Source organism: Echinops telfairi, unplaced genomic scaffold (assembly GCF_000313985.2).
Source record: "Echinops telfairi isolate 266 unplaced genomic scaffold, ASM31398v2 ScPeMD7_44;HRSCAF=162, whole genome shotgun sequence".
Classification (NCBI taxonomy): Eukaryota; Metazoa; Chordata; class Mammalia; order Afrosoricida; family Tenrecidae; genus Echinops; species Echinops telfairi.
In genome coordinates this window covers 12333364-12344845 of record NW_022103942.1, presented here as the reverse complement: position 1 = coordinate 12344845, position 11482 = coordinate 12333364, and the positions used below count along the sequence as shown (strand labels likewise).

The 11482-nt window shown below is 38.6% G+C and overlaps 1 pseudogene; it reads right to left on the bottom strand.

Moving 5' to 3' along the window:
• Positions 1 to 9516, bottom strand: part of LOC101664266 — a 45717-nt pseudogene extending 36201 nt beyond the window's left edge.
• Positions 9517 to 11482: the final 1966 nt, after the last annotated feature.

The window sequence follows — 11482 nt, the reverse complement described above, 5'->3', positions numbered from 1 at the left end:
AATATCCTGATAGATCCATTCCAACATACCAATTTCTCTAAGCTTTTGGATGCCTTCCTCTACAGTGTACCAAGGTAGGTTAGGTACTTAAGGGTTGGTCCAATTTAGACCATCTAGCAGTCCATGCTTCATTGAACCAACCAAATAATTAGATCCTCTCTTAGCCTCTCTCGCAGAGACATTGAAAGAAGAGTCTGTGCTTAGGGGTCCCATGTCCAGAAACTCAGACTGGCCTAATATTACATTTCATGCACCAGTATCCCACACCCTTAGTAACCATTCCCAGGGATATTCCCCAGGCTTCTGCTTGTATGTATTCGAAAACTCGAGCAGATCTTTATAAGTATAGCTCACTTCTTCTTGGGGAATCATCTCAACCTCACCTTTAGGAGCTTTCTGAGACTTAATTTTAGTGACAGGTCTAGGGGAAATAATGGGTGGTGAGGGTGTTTCCTGGGTGGTCTCAGCAATATTTTGTAAGGCATCTCCCTTAGGCAATGCTACTGATGTAGCTCCACCTGGCATATCAACTTGCATAGTTTGGCTAATCTGCTCGGGTGTGGATTGTGAATTAATACTTTCAACTGAGAAGGGTGGATCTATTGACTGGGGTGGGTCAATTGTTTTTAAGGGCTCAATATCCTCCTCTTCTGAATCATCAGCCCATATGTTCCCATCCCATGTTTCACAGTCCCAACTTTTCCCAATCAATGCCCTTACTTTGGCTTCAGACACTGCTCTAGATCTGCAATTCAGCTACCATTGTAATTCAGCCACTGGCATAATAAGACTCTGGACCTGGTTCTTAGCAATGTCAGCTCTTTTACTAGAGGAGAGAAAGCTCTCCTTTGTAGCACAGATGGAAGTTTTCGAATCCGTTAGTCTGCACTCAAGGCACGCTTTTGAGACTCTGAGATCATCCCTCTCCTTAATCACACTGTCCATTGTAAGGACCAGCCAGCCAGCTTCCCTATACTTGTCATCCTGACAAAACTCCTGGAAAATAGCAAACATACGATCACTCAGAGCCTCTCCTTTAACCAGCACCTCATCTATCGGTGGTGCTACTTTAGTTATTATTTTTGCTATTTCACAACATGGATTAGGAGGAGTAGCAGACTTATCCATGCTTTGGGATGTTGAAGTATCATCACTAGTGTTAAGACTAATCAGGCTGGAGAGCCAATTTAAGAAGCCCATATTTATGATTTTATTTTTGTAGAAGCACTCCTGGTACCAAAATATGTTAGACATGGTTCTCTAGAGAGATAAAACCAAATTGATGATAATATATTTATTTATAAAGATACTTAGATATATAATAAGAAATGCACTGTTAAATCATATGCAGATAAATAATAATACAAGAAATGAACGGTTAAATTATAAAGCACTACAAATGGCTCACTGCAACTGACTCCCGTGAGATAGAGTTCTGAGAGACTAGCAGTCCTTCAAATCTAGTCTGCTGCCAGATCTTCCTCTATTTATAGAGAGAGCTAGGCTATGTCAGCACAGCAGCCAATCACAAGGCAGGTCACCAACTGCCAGCCAGATCACCAACCGCCAGTCCCAGCTCCAGAGATGGCTTAAAGTGACCTCAACTTACAGCGACACAGTCCACAGGCTAAGCATCTCACAGGTAGTGTAGCCTTTAAATTGAGGCACAGAACAAGCAAGGCAGCCGCACACTGGTCCGATGATCAAAGAGCGAGAGACAAGAAAGACGAGGCTCACCAAGCCATTTATCTCCCTGCCCTTCAGTTAATCCCACTTGTGTTTATCGGCCAGGCTGGCACAATAAACTATCTCAACCCATATCTCCCCACATGCACAAAAAGAATGGACGGTGGATTAAAGACCTAAATATAAGCCCAAGAGCTCTCAGGATCATCACAGAAAACACTGGAAGAAACTTAATGGTCCTATTGGAGAGCATACATATACTCCCAGGTATACTAAAGGAAGTACACAATGGGGAAGATAAAATAGATGACTGGGACATGTTCAAATTACATCATTTATGCACATCAAACACTGCATCAAAAATGTAAAACAAGAGCCCAAGATCAGGGAAATATTTTTACCAATGATACACCAAACAAGGATCTAAATATCAAATTATCCAGAACTCTATTGTAGCTGAATAAGAAAATAACAAGCGATCAAATGAACAAGTGGGAAGAAAACATGAATAGACGGTTCACTAAGTGAAGTACAAATGGTGAACAAACAGATGAAAGAATTCTCACAATCATTAGCCATCCATAGATACAAATTAAAGGCAAAATGAGATACTGTCTCATGCCCACAGTGCTAGCCGAATTCAAAAAACTACAAAAGAACAAATGAGGAGGAGGCTGTGGAGAGAATGGAACGCGTATACACTGTTGATGGATTTGTAAATACATCCACCTATTATGGAGAATGATATGGCACTACTTAAAGCAACTGGAAGTTGAAATTCCATACCATCCAGCAATACCACTATTAGGCATATAACTCAAAGAAATGAGACACGATACTAATGGATGTGTGCTTTCTCATGTTTAAAGCAGCACAGATCACAATAGTAAGAAACTGGAAGCAGTGCAAAAACCCAGGATGGAAGAATGGATGTATATATCCTATTGTACATACACAAAATAGAATACCATGCATCTATAAAAAGTAGTGATGACAGCATGTAACACTGCATTATCTGAAAGGATGTGGAAACCATTATACTGAATGAAGTTAGTCAATCACAAAGGGACAACTATTGTAAAAGTCCACTATTATAAGGAGAAACACCAATTAAACCGTAGATATCAGATCCCAAACAAAGTGGAAAAATGCCTACCTACCAGACAAACCTTAATCACCTCTCTTAAATGCACTTCATAAGATCCACCTTGAAAGAGGAGACCTCACATCAGCTGGTGTCACACCTTCAAAAGGGGGGAAATGGAGAAGACCACCCATTTGATGCTATACAACGGGGGTGCTCAAAACGGCAATTGGGATCTAGTCGATCTCAAATGTAGTGTGGGTAGATGGCGCATGGCATTGAAAAAATAGACATAAGCCTATCATCGATCCCATCAATTGATATACAGCGAAGATGTAATATTAGGTGTCAAACACATGCACAAACACCTGCGCTAAGTGCAGGAAAACTTACAAGCTAAGTTATCGCCAATCTGTAGACCTTGGTTATTTTCTCGTAAACGTAAGGAAGGGTATTAAAATGAGTGGGGAAGCTGGACCAAGTGAGAAGACAATAACGTAGCACGTTCATACAGAATGGGAGATTTTGACAATACAAGCCGACATGCTGGTGAAGTCCAGAGCACATGAACAGTTCTGGAACTTACTCGCAGAGGGAAAATAACCAAACATGAGAAAATGTGCTACCTCCTTGACTGCATTATTCGTCTCAACTTATTGATGTGATTCAGCATTTTCCCACATAAAGATCATTAAGTCCAAGTACTGTTCCACCATGACTGGTGATCTTTTGGAAGTGTGCTTCAGGCTGGTTGTCAGCAGCTCCTGTTGGGATGATGCATCCCTGGCTCGTTCCATTCAGTGCAATTCATCAGAGAAAACTCAGGTAATGACAAAAAATGTACATAGTTAATTGTGTCGTGTTGTGCAATATGGACTCATGCAGTTATGCAAGGTACATAAACATACATTGTACATATAAAGAATTCTCAATGCACTTATGAATAAATGTAATAAATAAAAATGTTTTGTATTTTTGTAGTTGGCAGGTAATTTTGGCTTGATCATTTTATAAGTAGCTCGCATGCTGAAAAGTGTGAGCACCCCTGCTATACAACACTGAGACCAATGTGCAATGAAACAACCGGCCCTCCATAAGAATGAGAGGAGAAACTTACCAGAAAATCATGTCAAGACCAGGGGATGGGGAGCATCCACGTGGTGGGTGTGGTGGGTATGGTGGATAAATGGGGAGGAGCCATCTCACATCGGCAAGTGATGCTAAACAATAATTGTAGAGAGGCTAAGTGGAGGCAAACCCTGATTATCTGTGTCTGGGTAGACACTTTGAATATGTTTCTAGTCAGATACAACCTCTGGCAGATCCCCTCTGGCCACAGATCTGGGACTCAAACAACATTACTCTCATACAGAGATGGTTGCAAACTTGATTATAATAGATCCAAACGTGGTATGATATGATAATTGGAGGGATGCCATCTGTCTTGACCCAATATGAATTTGCTCTGAGCTCAAATATTTCTCACTGGGTCCACCACAGAAATTCTTCTCTGGCTTTAAAAAAAAATTATTGGTGTTCTTTCCTTTCTTATTATTTATTGTTATTTTCATCTTTATATTGTTATTACTTTCTTCTGTTTCATTTTTTTGTGTGGTTATTTATTGTTTCTGTTAGGTTTTCCATTTTATAAAGCACAGAAGGAGTGGATGCATATCAAAAATAACTGATGGAATGTTTTCTTGGAGGTGAGGGGTGGGCAGGGTGAGGGGAATTGAAGGGCAAACAATGAATTCAGAATAAAGAAAGGAGGGACACTAGAACAGATTGTGATGATGTATACACAACTCTTGTAAAAAGCTATTATTTAACTATGGAAATGTGGGATATGTGAACATTATTTCAAGAGATCTACTTTAAATAATAACCAAAGTTGTGGAATAGCTGCTATGAATAAAGTTGCAGGAAGTTTTGTTTAGGGGATGTTGAGTTTATGTTAATGTTGGTGGAATCATTTTGAAAAGGATATCAATTATGGTTGCACAGCATGAAGAGCAGAATTAATGGCACTGAATTATCCATGTAGAATTTGTTGAATTGGTGACTGTGTTTTTATATTATGTCTCAATTAAGATACAATTATATTAATAACAATGACTTCAAGAAAGAAGGAAATTTTATAAGATGTACTGTGGCAATGATTGTACGACACTTCTTGATATGATTGAACTATTGCATTTTTGGATGAAGGGCGAATAAAACTCTTTCCAATGAAATGCTTTAATTATAAAATTCAAATGTATTTAGAATGAGAAAGTACAATTCTTAAAAATTAACAGTCCTGACGCCCAAATACACACAGCAGAACTCTGTAGTGACTCACAACGAGCTCCAAAGCACTTCACATGACTTCTGTTAAACACAGAGGAGAAAACCACACATAAACGTACAACCTGCGTGCAGGTGCACAAATCAAACAAAAACATTTTTTTCAGTTTCAATGGTATTGATCAATCTACAGTAAGCAAAAATTCAGAATTATTTTTACAATGCATCCTTTAAAATCAACTTTTAATACGAATGATGCCTAACTTGGCTATATGTAATATAATATATATATATACTATGACAACATAAATTATATGTCATAGTATACATTATATATATGAAATTATATATATTGTCATAGAATACATTATATTGGCATTAATACATGCTATTGTTTCGTGTATTAACAGACTTCCTTTTATTTACCTTCATATATCTAGCATCCACTTACTAAAACAATTCTGGCTGGCTGGCTACTGAGTAGCCATTAATTCTCTGTGAAAACTGAATGCAATGGTTTTAAACATTGGCCAGATCATGTTTCATTACCGTTTGAATACCTGGAAATAGTTACATACATGCTTAAGTAGCCATTTTCTGCAAAAAACTGTGCAACTATGTTGTCAAAAACTAGGCAGTCACGATTCAAAACGGTTGATTTAATTTTGTCGCGAATAGATCGGGGAGGTGATGTCCAAGCCAAACGCCTCCGAGGACTACTTAGCTCAAGTTGACAAACAAAATTTTTAGCTTGTTCCCGTGTTCCTATCAACTCTACAAATGCGATGATGGGCTCGTCGTCATAAAATCCTACCCGTTTCTCCATTACTATCATGAACTGAAAGCCAAAACAGGACTGTATCATCACCCAGTTAATAGGGGCAGGAAGATCAATGCCCGCAGCAAGGAAAACTGTATCTGGTCCCTCTACGATTGTAATGGGTACTGGATGACGCATCAGATGGGGCACAACAGCATCCACATGGCCTTTCCATTTACAGTTAAAACCAGGGAATGGGCAGGAATAACGCCTGAACTCACAGAGCACTTCGTGGGCTGCTTTTTCCTCAGGTGGCAGAGTTTTTTCACATCCAGACGAGGCATATTTACAAGGGAAAAGTTCAGAATCGGCCACGTTCTCCATAGCCAAGTTGTGAATGGATCCTCCTGCAAATGGGACAACAGGTGAGCTTTGGACGGCAGTTGCTAAGAACAAGATGCACATTCTGACATTAAAGGATGGGTGGTAACACACAGTCAAAGAGGTATAGACAAGCAAAAGGACTCACCAAGTCCGAGATTCAGCGGTTGTGCTGGTCAGTGCAGACACCCTCTGGGATGGTGTACAGTAGTTCAGGCTGTCGCAGTCTGAAGGCTTCACTTCCGGAGCAGAGAGAGCGCCTGGGACGCCAGGCCTCGTTCAAATGCACTCTATCGCCAACAGCTTGGACAATTCCCCCCAGCACAGACAATGGAGCCACTTTTTCAAGGTGCTGAGACTGAGGAGACACACTGGGCCACCGAAGGTGATGCTGACCACAACCGTGGTGCAGACGCAGCCGTTAGTCACTCAGAGAGCGGGCCTCGCAAAGGCTGCTGGGATTCCCTTCTGGCCTAATCCAGTCTGTTCCGCATCCGCACTTCCGCTTAATAACCACACATTGAAGCACTGAGGCGACTGCTCAGGAGGAGGTGTGGTTTAGCTTTCTGAAAGGGTGGGGCGGGGCGGGGCGGGGCGGGGCTGTGGGGGCGGGGGCTGGGAAGAAAACTCACTTCATTTTGTTTTGCTCTCTGAAAGCTTTAGGTAAGACTTCCAGTTTGGTGATAAAGGGCATTTATGTCTGGTCTCTTGTTTTTTGCTTTTCCCCATTTAGTGTGATGTTGGATGATACGACTTTTATTTTGTTGAGGAATTTCTCTTCTATCCTATTTTGTTGAGATTTTTTTTTTATCAAAAAATGGGTGTTGGATATTGTCAAATGACTTTATATGATCAGGTGGATTTTATTCTTTGTCTTATTTATGTGGTGGATTACATTGATTGTTTTTGGAATTTGATCTTGGTGAATTATTATTATTATTTGATATGATGTGGCACTCTATTGGCTAGAATTTGGTTGAGGGCTTTAGCTTCTATGTTCAGGTTGGTCTATACTTTTCTATCTTTGTGAGGTCTTTGCTTGATTTGGGAGGGTGGGGGGTTGTTGTCTTCTATGTTCTGGAATAATTTGTGTTGCATTGGTGTCAGATCTCCTCTGAATACTTGATCGAATTCAAAGCCCCGTGAATCCACCTGGTCAGGAGCTTTTCTTTGTTGGAAGTTTCCTAGAGACAGGCTTTATTTCTTCTGCTATGGGCCTGTTACATTTTTCAATATCTGCCTGCGTTAATTTGAGTGGATATTTTCTATATATCTTTCCATTCGTCCTATGTTGTAAAAGCTGTTTGAATAATCTTTTTCATAATACTGTGTTATTATTCTTTGAATTTGATTTGGATCTGCTGTAAAGTCACGCTTTTCCTCTCTTTTTAAAAAATCATTTTATTAGGGGCTCATACAGCTCTTACCACAATCCATACATACATCAATTATGTTAAGCATATTTGTGCATTCATTGCCCTCATCATTCTCAAAAAATTTGCTCTCCACTTCATTTCCTCTCTTGTTCTATGTATTCACTCCCCTCTTTTTATATTTGTAAAATTTCCAGTGGTCTGTCACTTTCATTAATCTTTCCAAAGAACAAACTTCTTGTGGATTTTTTCTATTGTGTTTTTGTTTTCTATTTCATTTATTTCTGCTTTTATCCTTATGATTTTTTTACTTCTTTTATTGCAGGGTTTATCATGTCTTTGTTTTAGTGCTTGAAGGTATTTTGTTGGCATGTTGAGTTTGGATTTCTCTTCTTTTTTCCTGTGTGTGGATGGTTATATATTGGGTTCTGATTATTGCTTTTGCTGTGTCTTAAAGGTTTTGATATGTTGTATTATTATTCTCATTTGTCTCATGGAATTTTAACATATCCTCCCTCATTTTCCTTATTGCCCATTTTTGAGTACCATACATACTCGAATATAAACTGAGTTTTTCAGCACTTTTTAATGCATTTTCTTTTGGTAACATTTGGTGCCTCGGCTGATATTCAGGTCGGCTTTTACTAGAGTATACAGGGTATTATGTTGTTCATTCTCCATTTCTTTGTCTCTGAATTCCTATCTGCTTCCTTGATGATTTCTAGTTTTATAACTTTGTGGTCTGAAGAGATAGGCTTTAGGATCTCAATGCTTTTTAGTTTATTGAGACATGCTTTCTCGCCTAGAATGTGGTCTGAGAAGATAAGTTGAAGAATCTTGATGTTTATGGATTTATTGTGGCATGCTTTGTTTCCTAGAATGTGGTATATTCTTGAAAATGTTCCATACGTGCAGGTGAAGAACATATAATGTGTTTTTCAGGGTGGAGCGTTCTATATATGTCTATGAGATCAATTTTGTTGATTATATTGTTGTGCTCCATTGTGTCTTTAAGTTTCTTCCTTGATCTGTCTTTCCTGGAGTATGGAGAATTAAAGTCTCCTGTTACTGTTGTCCATCTTTCTACATCCATTTTCAATTCTGTGAGGATTTGGTTGATTTATTTAGAGGGTCTTTCATTGGGTGCATATACGGTTATTATAGTTGTATCTTCTTGGTCATTATTTAGTGTCTGCTATTTTCACTTATTACACTGTTTGCTTGAAGTCTATTTCTTCAAAGATTAATATTGCCACATCTACCCTCTTTTGGTTGTTGGTTGCTTGTTATGTTTTTGTCCAGCCTCTGATTTTTAATTTGTTCATGTCTGTTTCTGAGGTGTGTTTCTTGTAGCTAGCATATTGATGGGTTTTGCTTCTTTGTTGTCTATTTTACTGGCATATTTAGGACATTAGCATTCAGTGAGATTATTGTTATGCATGTCATTTTTACTGTCAATTCACTTAATATCTGTGTATTGCATGAGACAGAATGTGTCTTCTATTTATTTTATTTTTTTCTGCCTGTATTAATTGCTTTTGTTGTTGCTCTGGTGTTGCTCTGGTGTGCTCTGGATGATGCTCTGGTGTATGTTGGTTTCAGGTTTCTTTGTTATTGTTGTTGGTGGTGATATTTAGACCTTAGTTCTTCATTGAGTATTTTTTGTAGTGGTGGATATGTTTTTGTAAATTCCTTTAATTTCTGTTTGTCCTGGAATTCTTTTAATTCTATATCATATTTGAATGGCATTTTTATTTGATAAAAGGTTCTTGGTTGATATGTGTATTTTCCTCGATGACTCTGTATATGTCAATCCACTGCATCCTTGCCTGTGTAGTTTCTGAAGAAAACACTATGGTTATTCTAATTGCTGGCCATTTGAATGTAATTGCTACTTTTACTCTGACTGCTCTTATACTTTTTTCCTTGACTTTGATGTTCGACATCTTGACCAAAAAATATTGGAGACTTTGCTTTGGGGATCCCTCCTGGTTGCAATACTTTAAGCTTAATCTTTTATGAATTGAGGAAAGTTTTCTTGTAGGCATTCTTGGACTACTGTTTGTGTGGGGTTTTTTATCTTTCCTTCCTCTTCTGTTATCGCTCTAAATTTAGGCTATTGCTCTTGATTGTGTCTCACATTGTTCTCTAGTTTTTCTGGGTCTCCTTTGCACTTTTTTTATTTGTTCTTCCCTTAGATTGGAGACTATAGATTTGTCTTCAAGCTCACTAATTTTAGTTTCTATCTCTTCAAACCTGTTTCTTATTTCTCTTCTAGCAAAGTGTAATTCAGCAATTATAGTGTTTTACTTTTCTGATTCTCTTTGGAGTTTTTCTAGTAAGGCATATAATGGTTTCTATGTTCTCTGTTTTGATCACTTTTCTTCTCAGACTCTTTCATCATCTGTTGTATGAGATAAATCATTATTTTTAAGTTCTTTTTCTGTTGATTCGATAGCCTCTTCAATTTCAGGCATTTCACTTATGTATAGTTGATGTTCATAAATTTGAGTCTGTTTCCCTTCCTTTTTGGTGTGAACTGGTTTCTTCTGTCATTTTCTTGACATCTTGGTGTCAAAATTAGGGGTATTCTGGAGCTAGGGTTTACTCTTAGGTGTTTCAGTAAAGAGGTGGCAGGTACTTTATAACTATCTGGGAGAGAGTGTTAGAATAAGCATTAAGGGGGTGAGGCCAGAGAGTGGAAGGGAAGTGTTAGAAGTGGGAAAAAAGGGAAATGAAGCAAAAAAGGGACAGATCAGCTAGTGTTAATTGGCAGGTTAATAGAAAGGAAATTGTGCTAAAAATTTGCCTTGTTTTTATAGTAATGGAGGAATTTCTAATAATACTTGAGGGGGGATTTAAAAAAAGTAAGAATATGGTCAGCCTTTGGTTTTATGAGGATGAGAAGGAATGTGAAGCATGGAAGAGAAGAAAAGAAATATGAAAGATAAGCAAAATGTGCTATGAAATAAAAGGATTAAAAATAAAGCTAGAAAACAGGATACTAGATTAAGAAGTGGAATATCTGTTAATTTATGGTTGTTTGTGCTCTAAATTTTTCCCTGAGCTTTGTCTTTGATGTGGATGCTAAGACCTGGTTTGAAAATGTGTTGAGGGATTAAAAAATAAAAAGTAAGTTGTAACCAAAAATGTAAAATATATATTTTTGTCCTTAGGTATACCAACATATGGGGAAGACCTAATTAGATATATATTGCATGACTTTGTTTTAAAGAGGGAGAGCGTATAGGAATGTTAGAACCCACAGCAACAATAGTAACAACAAAACAAGAACTTGGGTCTAGAGCTTGTCCTGATGGGAAATCAGTTCTGTTTGGAGTAGAGGTCTTCTGAGAAGTTGGGGGCAGTGTCGGATAGTATGTTGTTTTACTACCTTGTGGTCTTTGAGAATGGCAGGACAGGGTTCATATTAAGGCTAGGACAATTATTTTGGTGTCCAATAGAACAGAGCATCCTGTATACTTTTGATTTAGGTTAATTGTCCTAAAGAAATAGACCTCTGGTAGGTCAGATTGGAGGGGATAGAGTTTGCACTTTTCAGATGATGGAGGTGACCAAATGGTGCTGGGGAAGTGGAGTCTATAACTGCCCCTATCTAGGTGATCTAGGAGGGAGAGATGAAGCTACTCAGAGAGCAGGTTGGGAATCTGAAAGGTTTGGGGTGCAAACCAGTCTCTGGTGCACTGGACATTGCTCAATCTATTTGGTAACTCAGCTGGGAGCACCCTCTGAGCCATGTTGCTCATGGCTCTTGTCTCTTGCAAAAACTTCCTGCCTGTGCTATGTATAGTCTTCTTGGTGGACACCTGCCTAGGAGCACCCACATTCTATAGAATGTGTCAGTTTTGTGCATTCTCTGGAGGCCATGTGATGTGGTTTAAATCAAAGGAA